Below are 16,296 nucleotides of genomic sequence, written 5' to 3' on the forward strand. Positions count from 1 at the left end.
GATGAGAAGGAAATGCCTGGAGGCCCTGGCTTTGCAGGAGGGGGAGGAGCTCTGCAGCCATTTATGGAGGTATTCACATCAATTTCTGAAAAGTAAGTTTTTCTTCAATTTCTATCTTCAACTAGTAAAAGAAATATGAAACAATCAGAATGAACAGAGTGGTTGCAAGCACATTACGGAGAACTTCTCTGCCTGCGCTACTTGAGAGTGAGCTGTCACACTGATGCCCCATCTTAATGATGCCACCTCATGCCCCATACTTTACTGTGGTTTCCTTGCAAACCAGGACAATCTCCAGATAACCACTGTGCAAACTCCAAATTAGATTTCACTCCAGACATTACGACCACCTCATGCTCAGATGCCACTCCGGGTTCAGCAATTGTTCTAAGAATGTCTTTAATCACCAGGGAGCTGATATATGTGGGCATTTCCTACCCCCTTATTTTCCTAAATATATACATTATGGTGTTCTATTTGTCCCAGTGGTAGATCTATATATTTTTGGAAATATGGAAAGTGATCTAAATTGATGTGATTATTTTTATTGCGTGTAAATCTGCAATCCTCACTAACATGTTGGAAAAGTTTAACATTTCATCCTGCATTTGGATTGGTTCATTTTTGCCAGTTCAGATTTTGTAGTCTGATGTAGAGCAAAAGAGAAATCTTTCATCAACATTGAAAAGCATCCTGTACTGTACTAGCATATTTCATTGCTAACTTTTTGCTATGGCAAAGAACAGCACAGTCCGCAGTCTAGTATCTCCATGCTCTCTGGAACGTTTGGAGCCCCAAACTGACTCTGGGATTGCTGGTTAGTGGATGAGCACAGCGTCCGCTGTCCTGGATACTGCCTGAGTAGACGTCAAAGTAGTGATTCAATCTGGACTCCTACCTACAATGTAAGAAGTCTCTGATATTCCATTTCCTGTCCACCAATTGGTAGACACAGATTTAAAAAATTATCAGTAGGATGGGTGTGCAGGGGTAGACCATTGTTCTCTTGATTGTGTCAGAGCTATGAAAGCTTTCACAGGTTTCTTCAGCATCTCTGAACTGCTCAGAGCATTTGCTCAAGAATTAGGTGTACTTTATTAATTTCTAGGAGTTCTTTATGTAGTCTGCTCCTGATCCTTCATCTGTGGGGGAATACAATAACTTTTACAAATAGAGATGTATCTGTGGTGAGGATTTCTTCTACTAGAAGGAGCGTGGTCAGGGCTAACGAATGATGAGAAAAGCCACTGCTGAGCATGGAGTGGGCTGGGGCCAAACCAGGAAGCATCACATTCTGGAAGCAGGGATAGAGGCAGGAATATCTGCCAGCCCCCAGGGCATCAGGACAGTAGTGAAGACTGATAGAAAGGCTGCTTGTAAATAGACTGACAGCCAGCCTGCTTGTAAATTAAGAGTGATCTTTAAAGTCTCTGTTTCCAAAAGATATCTAGCAGCATCCCTAGTTGTATTACTAAAAACAACATGGCAGAATAATGAAATTCCATTAATTCTCTACTGGGTTATAAACCAAAATTCCAAAGTCAATAAGGTTCTTTGAAAATAGACATCTTTATTTAACTATAAGTCTAGGCTAATAAATTACTAAATAAAATAATCATGAATGTAATACTTTTCCGTATTAAACAATTTAAAATTTCTACAACAGGCACTGTGGTTCATGCCTGTAATCCCAGAGCATTGGGAGGCCAAGGTGGGAGGATTGCTTGAGGCCAGGAGTTGAAGACTAGCCTGAGCAACATAGGAAGACCCAATCTCTACCTAAAAATAAAACAATGTGCCGGGCATGGTGGCATGCGCCTGTAGTCCCAGCTATTCTAGAGGCTGAGTCTAGAGGATCACTTGAGCCCAGGAGCTGGAGATTACAGTGAGTGAAGACTATGCCACTTCACTCCAGTATGGTTGACAGGATGAGAAAATGTAAAAAACCATAAAAATAAAAAAATTAATACAATTCTTGGTCAGTGCATCGAAAGGATCCCTGAGGTCTGAAGTCCAGCATGCACTGGAAGAATAAGCGATACTGTTTGGAAGAATAAGGTCACGCTTCAGAGAAGTGTCTGCTTTTCCACAATCAAAAAAGTAGAAAGAAAATGCTTTTTGCTGGGATTTCTTGTTCAGTTAAAACTTGTGCAGGAATTCCATCCATTAGCACTGAGAGAAAATGGCAGAAGGTGTTAAGAAAAATGGCTGCTGGGATCATGAGCAAAGGTAATGAGTGGGATGAAATGTTGAGTCGACAATGTCCTCATCATCTGCTGGGGGCCTCTGGGCTTGCTAAGGCTTGAACTCCTGCTTTCCAGAAAGGCACAGTGGTGAGTAGACAGGCGGCCTCCCTGAAGGGAGAGCAGGACCCAGACCAGGCTAACAGAGGCTTCTTGATATCACCTTCCACCTTGAGAAAAGATGAAGCATTGGTTTAAGTGGCTGAGAAAAACCTGGGTCTGTTCTCCTGGGTGATCCCTCCCAGACCCTCCCCATTTTGGAGCCTCTCCTCCAAATAAGGAACATGTTTTTCCCTCCAACCCTACCCCTGGCTCTGTACCCTGTTCCAGCCTTCACCCTCCTTGAGGCTGGGAATGAGGGGTCTGCACGCTCACTCAGGGACTGCTCCACCCTCTCATAGAAGGGTCTAGAGGACCTGGGGGAGCCCTGTCCAAAGAGAGGTCTCTGGATCCATGTTCCCTGGCCTTGGGTGGGCTTGTAGACAAACCACCTTCTTTCTCCTTCACTCTCAGCCTTTCCTCACCCTGGGGGAGCTGCACCCATAGCTCTGAATGGGACTGTCCTTGCCCTGCCCCATTCATTCCTGGCCAAGCTCAGTGGTGAGCATGGAACTCCAACAGCAGCTCAGCTCCCCTGCCTGAGTCCACTCTGCTCCAGGCAGGGCCATCAGCTGGCTCAGGATCTGGAGTGTGCAAGAGGTGGAATGGCAGGGGCATCGCCCCAGGGCCCAGCAAGGACTCCCATGGGTCCAAGGGGCCTGGCCTTTTCCTAAATCTCACCCTGGACACGCTCTACTCTTCACCTTCCACCTTAACTGCTGGGACCCGAGCTGCTTTCTCTGGGAATGCAGCCTTAGGAACTGGGTGGGCCAAGGCCCTCACAGCTCCCTCGTCCTGGGATTCTCCCAGATCACTCTCTTCTTAGCCTCCTCCAGGGACGCCCTTTCCCTTGACATCCTTGGTGAAGCAGCCATGCTGCTCCTCTCCTACTGTGCAGACTGCCCATGCCTGAGTTCCTGCTGCCTGCAGGCCACACACCACTACCCTTCCCGAATAGGAACCTGCTCTGAAACAGGCCTAAAATGGCTAAACTCTCTCAAGCTCAACAGGCCTTGAGCCTTGGTATGGGCCCCTCCCTTTCCCTCTGGTTCTGACAGTGAGAATCCATCAGAACTCAGGGCTGAGCTACCCAGGTCATTGCCAGTAGGTGACACTAGGTCTCATTCATGTCTCATGTCAGGATGAGAAGGTCCCAGCAATGGGGATGGGTGGGACTCTGGGAATTCTCCTTCTGCATCCTCCCACCTCACCCATCTGCTTCTTGCTCCCCTCCCAATATTGCCCACATTACCTGTCACTCTAAAGAACTCTCCTCAGATGCCAGGGAGGATAAAGCAGAGGATGATGAGGAGGCTCCAGGGACTGAGGGTGCTGGCCATGGCTTTGGGTTGGGTTGTGCCTGGGGTCAGAGAGGGTGGTTCTGAAATGGAAACACAGGAGTGACAACCCTTGTCCAGGCCCCAAATCTTAGGGGATGCCTCCTCAGCTCCTGCCCACCTCAACTCATCCTGGAAGAGCTTTTGTCCCACAATGCTGTGGGGAAGCTGCTGTGACCGTTCCTGGGTTGGGAAGGGAGGGGGGTGTCCCCTGTCCTCAGGGAGCTCACACAGCTGCTGAGGGAAGCAAGGTGACAGCACAGCCCACCCTCCTGCTGTGGCGGAAGAGGAGATGATGCCCCAGGGCCAGGGAGGGGAGGGTCTCAGGGCTGGCATTCTAGGTGGTTTCAATGGATATACAGACACAGACAAGGGGAGAGGAAAGGAAAAGTGATTCTAGGAGGAAGGAACACTAACGAAAAAGGTCTAGAAACACTATGACACCCACAGATTCGAGGCTGGTGAGAAATGCACAGTGGGTTGAGCAGAAGCAAGTGCAGTGAGGAAGAGGAGTCAGGGAGAAGAAGGGAGAGGAGGATGAGAGAGCATAGGTACGCCAGCACCCCCAGGAGGAGCCCCCCATGAGGGGGTCATGTTCACACTCACTTAAACACGCACACACAGACACACACACACACGCACTCACACAACGGGCTAAGATCTGAACTCAAGAGAGCTGCCTTTTTTCACCTCTCACTTACTTGTTGGATCCAGCATTTGTTCCCAGTATATCAAAAGTCTTCAAGCCATGTCTTACAATCCCCCAGTGAAATGTTATGGAAGAACACGGTCACCTCCTTGTTCTCCCACTTCTCTGTCATCTTCTTGGCTCCAGGATGAAGTGCTGTCTACTTTCTGTTGTTTGAGTCAAAGAGGAAGAAAGTCTGTCCATTGAAGAGGAACTGCCAAGATCCTCTGCCGTGTCTGTGGGCTTCATGCTCACAAGACATCCTGGCCTGCAGAATGAGGGGCTCTGCCCCATTGCAAAGAGATCAGCTCTGATCTTGACAAATCCTGAGCCCCACCCTGCTTCCTTTCCTGACTCCTGGACTTGCTCTCTCTGCTGCATCCGGCCCATGCTCCTCAACCTCTTGGGTGACACAAACTTCTGATTTATTTTTTACAGGAAACCAATAAATGCCTCTAAGATACTACTGTGTCTGCTCTCTGCTGTCCTGGACTATTTTAAACTTACCGATGGGTATTACATTCTCCATTTCAATGTCAGGCAGTTGCCCTTTGAGGAAATCCCCCACATCTCTTAGTGTTTCAGTTTGTCTTAGTGTGCTTGTGTGGGAGAGAAGGGAGAAATCTCTTAGTGTTTCAGTTTGTTCTTCCCAGGTTTTTGTGACATTTACTTTCTTCTGCAGAGAAGCAAAGGCTTTGGCCTTGTGGTTAACACAGTCATAGTGAAGAAAAGGCCTTTCATCCACCAGGCCTTGAACTTCACACCATCGTGGTTCAGGTCTGAACTTAGGAGTGATGATGAAGTCATAGCAAAGACAGTGTGTGTCTGTGGAAGAAAAACACAGGAGAGGGTTGGTGTGGAGGAAAGTGGAATCTGAGACCCCTCCTCCCCCTTATGGTGACTGCAAATGAAGGCCTCTGAGGGGCTGGGCTGGCAGAGCAAGATGTGCCCCAGCCAAGCCTGTCATGTCAACTAATTAAAGACTAGAGTGTCTCCCTTGCTTGAGTACACGGAGGGGAAGGTTCCTGCAGCCATGAAACCACATGTCCCCTCCAGACATGTCTCACCTGCCCTGTGCCAACATCAGTCAGCACATGACCTTGTGGTGGAGGTGCCAGGCCTGTTGTGGCAGGAAAAGGCCTGGATGAGGAGGACCCTCAGCAGCAGCCCATGTGGACTGCAGGAGGTGGGAGAGGGTGTGGGAGCTGCCCTGGGATGCTCCAGCACAGTGGGTGGGGTGAGGGCAGAATTCAGTTTAGATAAACAAGTGATTATTGTCATGGGTCACATGATTTAACACGTTGGCAAAGCCCCAGTGAAGATGCCCATCTGCTATGAGCATGCATTCCTGGAACCTTGTAAAGGGATGGTTCACAGGGCAAGAAGTGGAAAATCCAGAACTTCTAAGTCAGGGTGTAGAGGAAAGAGCCAAAAGGCTCAGAGAAGCACCCATGCCAGAGTGGCTGCAGTACGAAAATCCAGAACAATGTCCATCCTCTGTGCTCATGGGAAGCCTGGAGGACTCCTGATTACCCAGCATACAAAGAAGGCCCCAGGAGAAGGCAGCAGTCTATCAGGAAGCCCAGGGATGCCTGTTGCTGAAGCCTGGGGTTGAGGGTAGGAAATGCTGTTCCTGAAATGGGCTCCCAGTAGTAATGGGGATGGAAAATCCTGAAATAAGAGATCTCAAGTGGAGGCCGTCAACTGTCAGGAGGAAGGAGGGGGCAAAGATGGAAATAATTAGAGAAGTCAATGCCAGGTGGGGACCTCAGTCATACGAAGGTGTGCCCATGGCTCATAGAACAAAGGGGTCAAGAATCCAAAAGAGATGGAAACTCAACCCGGATGCTGCTAGATTTAAATAACTACAACAAACAAAGACAAAACACAAGGATGGATGACCTGGAGGCTGAAAGGAGTCACCCCAGGAAATAACCGAGCTCCTTTGCCCAGCTTTGAGAACTGAGTCACATCTCAGACCCAGAGTCCATTACTAGAAGGAGAGTCCAGAGGCCCTGGTGGGCCCCTTCAACACCACAGCAACTGCAATGACTCCTTCAGCCTCCCCCAGAGAGTCAGATGGGCATTCACTCTGGTAACTGTACACCATGAAACAGCAAATACCCAGACACTTCTGGTGGACACAGTGTGTGATCCAACCTCCTTCCAGAGATCTGAAGCATTAACTTGCTCCCCTGTTACTCATGAGATGCATTTGGGGCAAAGTAACGGATGGACACCTGTGTCAGGTCCAGCTTAGGGGGATGTGCTGGGTTCATAGACCCATTCGATGGTAATTTCACATTTCCTGGATTTCTACCGGGAATGGATAGTGTTTGTAGTTAATGTAGTATCTATTACAGGTTGTGCTGGTCATATGACCTCCCCTGTCACTACTCAACTCTGCTCTTGTAGCTGGGATGCAGCCATACACACTCTGTGATGAGGGGTGACGCTGGACCTACCAATATGGCTATTTGACCCTGGACTCCCTAAGATCCCAGAGGCATGTGTGGTTGGAAAAGGTGCTATGTGGATTTCATGGTAATTGCCAACCGCAGAATCACAACAGGATCCCCTAGTGCTCAGAAGCAAGGCTGTGCCACTCACAGCAGTGAAATCCCCTCATTTAAAAGTGGCTCCTGCTGTGGTCCTGGGCCCCTGTGGAGATGGGCCTCCAGCTATGGGAGGGCAGTGACCACACAGCCTCAGAGCTGCCCATCACAGGGTGGGCTCCTCATCCTTTAGGTCATTAGGAAGATAGGCCCCACAGTGAGAAGACACAGGTGGGTCTCCTGGGATGGGCAGGAGCAGGGCCACAGGGAACCAAGAAGCTGCACAGGCAGTTGGCCCCGATCCCCAGGACACCACGTGGCTGCACCGCCTCACCCTCAGCTCACACCTGAGGCTTCAGGGAGGGTCCCTGATTGCCCTGAGGGACCGATGATGCCACCCAGCAGCAAAGGAGGGGGGCAGTAGGCCTGGACCCATGGAACCTCCATTCACATCCATCACATCCACACCACCCAGAAGCCACAGGCAGGGGAGGACACACCTGTGACTCTTCAACTTACACTACTTGGAGATGACACCCTAGGGGATGGGGCAGCAATTGCCAGGACACAGCATGTGCCCTCATCTGGGGTCAGCAACCTAGGACAGTGTCCACATCTGGTCTCCCTTTTATTTGCAGGTTGCCATTGCCTGCTGTTGCTCTACAAAGGGACAGGACTTGACACACAGACAGAGAACTCATGGCCAGCAAGGACCAAAGTGCCTTCAGCCTTTCCTTTCTAGAAAGGGTTTGCTGACTCCTGTCTGCGTAGTGACTATTCTGTATGACCCTGGCTCCCCAGTAGGAAGAACAGGCGGGTCTGGGACCCAAGGGCAGAAGTGGGCACCTCTACTCACGGGCGCTCCCAGGGTCATCCTGAGGGAAATGGGATTTCCCATCCCCCCTGCATTAAGTTCTGTGGAAAGCCTGGGGTGTGTTTGCTGGGGTGTGTCCTCAGGCAAAAGGGGACAAGGTGCTAGTTGGTTGGGGGAGGTGCTAAGGGCCCCTTCATGGATGGGGAGGTGAGGGAGGCCTGTGGGGTGACAGGGCTGGGCTGAGATGGGGAGTGAAAGAATGAGACCTGAGTAGCAGAAGTGAATGGTGAGGAAGTGGTGAATGGTGGGAAGTGTCTGGTGAGCCCCTGGGTGCAGGTGAGTGTCTGCAGCAAATTGCAGGGGAAGTTCCAGGGCGGAGCCCTAGGGGTGCTGGAGGGTGGAGAGCGGGTGAGAGCAGAGCATTTCTGTGGTTGGTGGGGGAGTTTGTGACCGCATCCCTGTGGAACCCCGCTTCACCCCTGTCCTGACCCCAGCTAGGGTTTCGGGGGCTCTGGTTTCTCCTTCCCGAGGGCGAGCAGGGCTGCGGAGCTGCATCAGGGATCCCCGCTCCACCTTGCCGTCTGCAGCCCTTTGGCCCCTCCACCCTCCTGTGGTTCCTCTTCCGCCCTCTTTAAAAACCCTCCTGGTCCGCAGGGCAAGCTGCAGCCGCAGGAAGCGGACCCAGCGTAAAGGAGCCGCAGCGGGGAACTCCGGGGGCGGGGGGGCCGATGCTCGGGGAGATCGCGCCGGTCCTTCTAGAAGCTTCCCTTCCTCTGAAACACGCTGCAGTCCACAGCCCCCCAAGTTTGGCCCCAGCCCCCGATTAGGCTCCATCCCCGAACTCACCGGCCCGCCCTGACCCGGACCAGCCGGACAGCAGTAGCAGAAGCGGGAAGCACAGAAGGAACGCGGGGCAAGCGGCCCCTGCCACTGGGGACCTGGGGCGCAGGGGACGGGAGTCGGGGTCGAGGCAGATATGGGCGGAGGAATCGCCTGGTGCCTCCCATTCAGGCTAGTGAATTGGACCGCTCCGCCCCGTCCAGCCCCGTTCCGCCCCGCCGCAGGCTGGGATCCAAGGGGCGTGATCCGACGGCTGCCCTTGTTTGGGCATGCTCCACCCCGCCCTGCTCCGGGGCTCGTCACGTGACAGCGGCCCCGGCGGGCGAACCCTCCCCCTCCACCCCAGCCCCGCGGCTTGGTGGCGGCGTCACCGGGCTCCGCGCGGGGCAGGACACGGTTCCTTCCATGACCGCCTCGTTTAATTTTTCAACACAGCATTTATCATTACCCCAATGTAAACACTGATGCACAGGAAGGTGAAGAAACTTAACAGGAATATACAGTGGCGGCGGTGACCCCGTCACCGCCTGCGCCAGCGACACACCCCCTCCCTCCGCCTGCGTCGCGGAGTCCACGACCCTCTCTGTCCAGTGCGCAGCCGCTTCCCCAGTCCAAAGCGGACCTTCTTTGCCTCTCCACTAAAAGCATGAGGAGGTCTTTGAGTATATTCTATATCCCTTTATGACTTTTGGAAAAAAAAGAAAAGAAAGCCCTAGAGGCCTACCGTGATCAACCATCATGTGATCAATTGTGTTTCCATGGAGAGCAGAACCCGAGAGTAGGGGTCTACGCATGGGTGGGGCTCACTTTGCTGCACACCCATCTATGTCCAACCACACCCAAATCCATGGCTGTATCCGCACTTCGGCTCAGTCCCTGGATGGTCCCTGCAACCATCCTCAAAGCGGACACCCGAGTGCATCCTCCTGTAAGTCACCATGGAACCATCTAGATCTATGGACAGAAGCCAGAGGGAGGTGGGGAGCCCAGTGGCCTCTGGCTGCAAGGGAGGGCTTAGCCTGGGGTGAGGAGTGGGCAGAGCTCCTGAGCCCACTCTACCCCCGGCCACTCAGCCCGTTCCCCATTGAATGAGTCTTCATGTGGGGAGACCTTCACCTGGTGACCAGCAATCCCTAGGGTCCTGAGGCTGTGGGAAAGAGGAGGAGGCCTGGACCAAGCCCAGGGCCTGTCTCTGCTTCAGGACAGGGTCATGGGAGGGCAGCCACCTCTGTGACTGAGCAGGGACACAGGAGCCTAGAAGGTTCTCGCCTGATGCACTAAAGCCACTGTCCAGGAAGGGCCACATGGAGAACGGTCTGCAGGCCAACAGACACACGGGGGTGAGCAGTTCTCAGACTTCGGAGGGGCATAGCTTGGTGGGTCTGGGGATCTGTGTTGTGAGAAGAGCCTCCCATGCATAGGGCTGGGGACAAGGAACCCGGGTTAGTCCTGGAAGTAGGCCACTGGGAAGACCCTGGCAGCACCACTCGTGAGGCTGGGTGACCTGGGCCAGTGACTGGGGGAACAGGAGGAAGGCAGAAGGAGGCCAGCAGGAGAGCCTCGAGCAGGATAGCCAGGTGAGAGGAGAAGGGGCCTCTGTGCACACCTGGGCCCTCCTGCCTCACCCCTGCTGCCGGCATTTGGCCACCACACTCAGGCCAGCCCAGGATGGGCACAGAAGTGGCCCAAAAGTGACTGTAATGGCTGTGATTTGGAGATCATGCATTCAGACATGGAAGTCAGCTGATATTGTGGCTGAATATTCCTGTGCAAGGTTCTTCAGCTTTCTGGGCATGGATGTCCGCATGTGGAAAATGACAAATGCTATGAACACAGATGAAATGAGCAGATTCTACAAGGAACCCTGTCCTTGCACATGCCAAGGACCCAAGGCAGGTCTCCTATTTCAGTTGTGAGCCCTGCTGCCCTCCCTGAAGTCAGCAACTGCCAGGCCCACCCTGAGGAGAGCTGGAGCTCTGAGCCCAGGCCGTGGCCTCTTCATGGCCCTGAGTGTGCTGTGAGGGGGTGGAAATGAAAGCAAGACCCGCCATCAGGACTCAGGCATGTTTTTCAGACCCACAGAGGATGATTTTTTTCTCCATCAGCTGGTGAGCCTGACATGATGTAAGTGTGGTTGGAGACTGAGTGAACCAGTGAATGAATGAGACAGTTGTGGGAGTGAATGGGGCTGGGAGGAATAGCACAGGTGCAGAGGGGAGCTGGAGCGGAGGATGTAACCTCCAGGGGCCTGAAGGTGGCAGCATCGAGGTTGGTAAATTTTTTTGCCCATTTTTCGTGTTTTAGTTTTTTTTTTTTTTAATTATACTTTAAGTTCTAGGGTACATGTGCACAACATGCAGGTTTATTACATATGTATACATGTGCCATGTTGGTGTGCTGCACCCATTAACTCGTCATTTACATTAGGTATATCTCCTAATGCTATCCCTTCCCCCTCCCGCTACCCCGCAACAGGCCCTGGTGTGTGATGTTCCCCTTCCTGTGTCCAAGTGTTGTCATTGTTCAATTCCCATCTATGAGTGAGAACATGCGGTGTTTGGTTTTTTGTCCTTGGGATAGTTTGCTGAGAATGATGGTTTCCAGCTTCATCCATGTCCCTACTTTTTTTTTTTTTTTTGAGACGAAATCTTGCTCTATTGCTCAAGCTGGAGTTCAGTGGGACGATCTCAGCTCAGTGCAACCTCTGGCTCCTGGATTCAAGCGATTCTCCTGCCTCAGCCTCCCGAGTAGCTGGGACTACAGGTGCCCACCATCATGCCTGGCTAATTTTTTTTTTTATTTTTAGTAGAGACGGGGTTTCATCGTGTTAACCAGGATGGTCTCGATCTCCTGACCTCGTGATCCGCCCGCCTCAGCCTCCCAAAGTGCTGGGATTACAGGCGTGAGCCACCGCGCCCGGCACCATAGCCGGGCAATGTGATGTCTCTGGCTTTGTTCTTTTTGCGTATGATTGTTTTGGCTATTTGGGCTCTTTTTTAATTCCAAAGAACTTTTAGATTAGATTTTTCTAATTTTGTGGAAAATGACATTGGTATTGATAGAGACAGTGTTGCATCTATAAATTGCTTTTGGAAGTATGACCATTTTAGCTATATTGATTCTCCAACCCATAAGCATGAAATATTTTTCCATGTATTTTTGTTGTCTCTGATTTTTTCAGCCATGTTTTGTAGATTCTGTTTTCACCCAAAATCTAGCAGAATCACTCATTTATTACTCCATATCATGGAGGAAAAATGATATAACATTAATTCTCTACTGGGTAATACAACAAAATTCCAAACTCAGTAGGTTTTTGGTACATAGAACTCTTTATTTAAATATCAGTAGAGGGCAACAAATTACTAAAGGAAACAATCATTAATATAATTTTTTATTAGATATTTAACGAATTATCTTTCAGGACATGGAAAGAATCCCTGGAGGTCTGAAGTCTAACATGATTGTTTTACTGACAATATCATTTGGAAGAACAGGGTCATCATTCAGAGAAGTAACTGATTTTCTAAACAAAAGCAGAAGAAAGAAAATGTTGACATATCTTATTTAGTCAGCCAGAACTTTAAGTGCAAAAATTCCATCAGGTAACACCAAGAGAAAATAGCATAAGATGTTAGGAATAACCGGTGGTAAAATTGTTGACAAAAGGGATCAAGGCAGCGAATGAGCTATTGGGTCCATGGTGTCATCATGATCTGCTGGAGGCCTCTGGACATACACAGTACGTGGTGGGCAGGTGGCCAGCCAGAAGGGAAAGTTTGATCGAGACCGTGCTCACAGGGGCTTTTTGGTTTCATCTTCAGCCTTCAGAAAGGATACAAATGTTGGTTTAAATGGTGAAGGAGAACCCGGATCACTTTTCCAGGTCTGGAAACCCAGTGACACCCGCAGTTTCAAGGCTGGTGAGAAATCCACAAGGAGGGGAGCAGAAGCAAGTGCAGTGAGGAAGAGGAGTCAGGAGGGAGAAGGGAGAGGAGAATGGGAGAGCACAGGCACCCCCAGGAGGAGCCCCCCATGAGGGGGTCCTGTTCACACTCACTCAAACACACACACACACACACACACACACACTGGACTGATTAGATCTGAACTCAGGACAGCTACCTTTGTTTTCTTCCCACTTACTTGTTCTCTTCAGCATTTTTTCCCAGTGTATCAAGAATTCCTCAAGCCAAGTTTCCATCTCCCAGTGAAATCTTCTGGAAGAACATGGCCACATCCCCGTTCTTCTCCCACTTCTCTTTCATCTTCTTGGCTCCAGGATGAAGCACTGTCTACTTTCTGTTGTTTGGGTCAAAGAGGATGAACCTCTATCCATTGAAGAGAAACTGCCAAGATCCTCTGCTGTGTCCATGGGCTTTGTGCTCACAAGACATCCTGGCCCGCAGGGTGAGAGGCTCTGCCCCTTTGGAAAGAGATCAGCTCTGATCTTGACAAATTCTGAGCCCCACCCTGCTTCCTTTCCTCTCTGCTGCCCTTGCTCCTTGACCTCTCAAGTGATATAAACCTGATTTATTTGTTTATTTTTAATTAATTAATTATTTTTTAACTAGGCTAAGAACATTATTAACCTTTTTTTCAAACTTTATTCTCAGGCTTCTTTGGCTTAATTAGCTGCAAAGAATAAATTGTGTATATGCAAAAACTGAAAAGAGCTCAGTGTCCAAGAGGCTTGGGCTCAAAAGTATTAGACACCTAGATTTTATCACATCCATAAACAAACATTTCTTAAAAAGCAGTCATAATATAAAATAGCAGTTCCTAGTAACTTATTCAAGTTTTATCTTCAGAAGTTGACTCAATTCAGTTTGCCTCATCCTTGAAAGCCTCATCAAAATTCTCCACAAGATCTGGAACTTCATCATCATCATCCTCTCCAGTTGCAAATGGTGCTGTTCCATCCACAGATTGTTTGGGCAGAGCTTCAGCCAGTCTCCTTAAACTAGCCGGACTGTCTACACCAAGCTGGATTAAGATGCTGGGTAGCATTTCTGTCAGCTGCTTTGTCTTAGCATGGCCTGTAATGGTGAAAGTGTTCCCTGCCAGAGATGTCTGAACGTCAGGGTTGTTAAAGTGGATTACTGTTCCTTGGTTTGTAAACATATTCACCTCTTCAATACCAGAGATATTGTTTACCCCTAACTTCTTTAAGGAGAACTGAAAGTTTTTATCTTCTGCTGTGGCTGTTCTATGAACCACCTTCTTCTTTCTGCAAGCAGGTCCTTTCCCACCAATGCACACTTATGCCTGCAGTTCGGCAAGTTTTTCCCGGTTCATGATTGTTTCTTTCATCTTGTCGGAGTGGATAAGGGGCCGCGTGGGAGACTAGGGTTGGTGTTCAGGTTGTCTCAGGTGGACCAGCTGAGATTAGGCACACACACGCTGGGATGCCCACCTGATTTATTTGTTGCATGAACACATTAAAGGTTTCTAAGCTATTATAGTGTCTGCTCCCTCCTGTCCTGGGCCATTTTAAACTTACCACTGGATATTCAATTCTCCACTCGAATGTCAGGCAGTTGCTCTTTGAGGAAATCCACCACGTCTCTTAGTGTTTCAGTCTGTTCTTCCCAGGCTTTTGTGACATTGACTTTCTTCCCCAGAGAAGCAAAGGCTTTGGCCTTATGGCTAACACAGTCATAGTGAAGAAAAGACCTTTTATCCACCTGATCTTGAACTCCACACCATCGTGGTTCAGGTCTGGACTTAGGAGTGACGATGAAGTCATAGCAAAGGCAGCGTGTGTGTGTGGAAGAAAAACACAGGAGGGGGGTGGTGTGGGTGGAAGTGGAACCTGAGACCCCTCCTCCCCCTTATGGTGACTGCAGGTAAATACCTCTGAGGGGCTGGGCTGGCAGAGCAAGATGTGCCCCAGCCAGGACTGTCATGTCAACTAGTTAAAGACTAGAGTGTCTCCTTTGCTAGAGTACAAGGCGAGGAAGGTCCCTGCAGCCATAAAACCACGTGTCCTCCCAAAACATATCCCACCTGGGCTCTGCCCACATCGGTCAGCACATGACCTTGTCATGTCAGCAGCCAGGCCTGCTGTGGCAGGAAAAGGCCTGGATGAGGAGGATCTTCCTCAGCAGCCCCTGTGGACTGCAGGAGGTGGGAGAGGGTGTGGGGGCTGCCCTAGGATGCTCCAGCACAGTGGCTGGGGTAGGACAGAATCCAATTTGTATAATAAAGAGATTATTGTCATAGTCACAGGATTTAACAAGTTGGCAAAGCCCCTGGCGATGCTGCCCATCTGCTATGAGATGCATTCCTGAAACCTTGGAAAAGGGATGGTTCACAAGGCTAGAAGTAGAAAATCTAGAACTTCTAAGGTAGGGCATAGAGGAAGGGATCACAGGCTCAGAGAAGTGCCCATGCCAGAGGGGTGTCAGTGTGAAAATCCAGAACAATGTCCGTCCTCTATGCTCATGGGAAGCCTGGAGGACTCTTGTTTACCCAGCATATAAAGAAGGCTCTGGGAGAAGGCAGCAGACTGTCAAGAAGCTCAGGGATACCTGTTACTGAAGGCCAGGGTTGGGGGTAGGAAATGCTGTCCCCTAAATGACTCCCAGGAGTAATGATCTGAAATAACTGATCCCAGGTGGAGGCTGTCACCTGTCAGGAGGAGGGAAAGCCAAACAACCTGCAGTCTGATGTCCAAGGAGGAAGGAAGCAAGAACCCGCAGGGAAGGCAGAGAGAAGCCAGAGAGCTCCGCCAACAGAGTCACCCCACCCTCTCTCACCTGCTCTCTTCTAGCCCAGCTGGCAACCCATGGTATGGTGCCCACCCACACTGATAGGGGTCTTCCTCTCCCCGTCCCCCGACTCAAATGTCAGTCTCCTCTGGCAACACCCTGACAGACACACCCAGAAAGAATACATTACCGGCCATCTAGGCATCCCTTATCCAATCCACTGGACACCTAATATTCACCATCACAGTCCCACAGACCACACTCTCATCCACACTCCACCCCGACCCCAACTCCCTGAGCTCTGCCTCTGGCAGGGGTGAAGGATCCAGTCTCTCCCTGTCTTCACTGTGATTATGATGACAACCATCCTACTAGGTGTGAGGTGGCATCTTCTTGTGGCTGTGATTTGCATTTCCCTAATGGCTATTGATGTTGAGCCTCTTTTCATGGGCTTAGTGACCAATGTATACTTCTCTGGAGAAATGATCATTCAAAACCTTTCCACATATTTATATTGCATTATTTCTCTTTACAATATTGAGTTGCAAAGAGTGCTTTATATAGTTGGGATACTGGTCCCTTACCAGGTATATAATTTGCACATATTTTTTCCATGCTGTAAGTTGTCTTTTCACTTTCTAAATGACATTCTTTTTGAAGCAAAGAAGTTTTACCTTTAGAATAAGTCAAATGAAACTATTTTTCTTTTGTCAATATTGCCTTAGCATACACTACTTTAGCAGTCTTAGCCAAACCCCAAGTCACAAAGATTTACTTCCATGTTTTCTTTTTTTTCTTTCTTTCCCTTCCTTCCTTTTTCCTTCCTTCCTTTCCTTCCCTTTCCTTCCTACCTTCTTTCCTTCTTTTCTTCATTCCTTCCCTCCTTCCTCCCTTCTTTTCTTGACAAAGTTTCACTCTTGTTGCCCAGGCTGGAGTACAATGGTGCGGTCTTGGCTCACTTCAACCTCTGTCTCCCAGGTTCAAGCAATTCTCCTGTCTCAGCCTCC

General features: G+C 49.8%; 2 pseudogenes; both read right to left on the bottom strand.

Annotated features, from left to right (window-relative positions):
- Nucleotides 1–2,306: 2,306 nt before the first annotated feature.
- LOC472153 (uncharacterized) lies at nucleotides 2,307–10,302 on the bottom strand (annotated as a pseudogene).
- A 3,000-nt stretch (nucleotides 10,303–13,302) lies between these two features.
- Nucleotides 13,303–13,977, bottom strand: LOC134810221 (transcription factor BTF3-like; annotated as a pseudogene).
- Nucleotides 13,978–16,296: the final 2,319 nt, after the last annotated feature.

This window comes from Pan troglodytes, chromosome 5 (assembly GCF_028858775.2).
Source record: "Pan troglodytes isolate AG18354 chromosome 5, NHGRI_mPanTro3-v2.0_pri, whole genome shotgun sequence".
In the NCBI taxonomy this organism is placed as follows: Eukaryota; Metazoa; Chordata; class Mammalia; order Primates; family Hominidae; genus Pan; species Pan troglodytes.